The sequence below is a fragment of the Corvus brachyrhynchos genome, unplaced genomic scaffold, assembly GCF_000691975.1.
Source record: "Corvus brachyrhynchos isolate BGI_N302 unplaced genomic scaffold, ASM69197v1 scaffold5, whole genome shotgun sequence".
Taxonomy (NCBI): Eukaryota; Metazoa; Chordata; class Aves; order Passeriformes; family Corvidae; genus Corvus; species Corvus brachyrhynchos.
Window position 1 is genome coordinate 8,641,362 of NW_008238321.1, and position 1,676 is coordinate 8,643,037.

Genomic DNA, 1,676 nt, shown 5'->3' on the forward strand with positions numbered 1-1,676 from the left:
TGCCCTCGGGGTGGGGGGGGGGTGAGGCCACCCCAGCCACTCCTGGACAGTGGATGGGGAAAAGGATGGAGGGGAGCCAGGCAAAGGAGAGAGGCATTTGGGCAAAGGCACCTCTCGGCCCCTGGGCAGGTCAGGGACTGAGGGGGCTGGAAGGGCCTCTGGTGCTTTCCAGCTGAAACAGTTCCACCCTCGCCCTGGGACCTGAGGAGCTGCCACTCAGCAGCTGGAATGTGTGCCTCTCGTCTGTTTCTCAGTTTGAGCTATCCTGGGCACATCAGGAAACAAATGCATTTGGTTCCCTAAATGGGAGCAGGGTTTTTTGTCATCATCGTCATTTTTCTAGTTTCGGTCTTTGTTAGCAGCCCTTCCTCTTCCTCCCTGCTCTCTGAAATAGCAAAAAGCTGCATCCTCCTCCCCAGCTGCCTCTTGTAGGTTTCTGCAACACCCTGTGCTTCTCCCCAGCCACCAGTAGCAAAGGTCAGAGCCCATGTGGAGGGGACCAGAGCTCTAAGCTCAAGGGTTTGTTGACTGGGTGGCCTGAAGCAGATATATGTGGGGTCTTGCTGGTGCTGGTATGTGTGCCAAGCCCTGCCAGGCTGAAAATGTCCTTCCTATCACTCACTCCTGTGTCATCCCACCTTCTCCCAGAGGCTGGGAGGGGGAGTAGACCCTACATCCCTTCTGCTACTGTCACTGTCCCTCTGATGCAGCAGGGCAGGTGACACCCTGGTGGCTTCAGTGCAACAGGACCGAGAGAAGGAAGCAGTGGTGGTGCAAGAAGTGGGTCAAATACCCAGAGGTAAAGGAAGGACATGCTCTGGATCCCAGAGCTGCAAGTCTCTCAGTCCCTAAACTCTTTTCATTGACCAAACCCAGAGTTCCTCCCCCACAAATGCCTCCAAGCCCCCTCTGAGCTCCCCAGTGGTCTCCTTGGGGTGGAGTTCACATTTCTATCAGCAGCTCCAGGAGCCTGGCATGATGCCATCTATTGTGTCCCAGTGCTGACCACCACTGGTCTGCCTGGAGGAAAAACTGCTCATCCTGGTTGGAGGCAGCACCATCTCTGCCACCCTGCTGGATGGTGGCTCATGGACAGAGCTCCCCAGGCTGGCTGCCTGCTGGGAAGGGGCTGTGCTGTCCCTGGCCTTGGCACATCTTCCTCCTGGGTATTTTTTGCACTTCTCTCTGCCTGGGAAAGGTCACTCAGGGCTGGGCTGAGCAAGGCTGAGCTGAGGAGGCTGAAAGGTTTGTGACACTGACAGTCTCATTGTTTTCTTCTCTTTGGAGGTTTTCTGCCTCCTTTGGTGCCAGTCACCATCTGACCCCAAACTGGACCTTCTCTAGGACCCAGCCTGTGGGGCAGCTGCTTTCAGGGGTGATGGGGATATCAAACATAGCCGTGGAAAGGTTTCTATGATGTCAGAACCTGACTATGACTCCTTATGTTAATAAATCTCAATAGAAAATGGTAGGAAAGCAGGGCTACACAAATTCCGATGTTCCCCAGACCCAAACAATCCTATGAAACCTGTCAATAGCCAGAAGGGCTCCAGCACACCGGAGACACCTGTGACTGGCTGCTCCCTGAACCCCAGAGCATCCCCAAAACCTCACAGGTTGCCTCCCTCCCTCTTTCCACTGCCCCAGGCTCCCCTCTCCTCTGCGTCTTCTCCAAA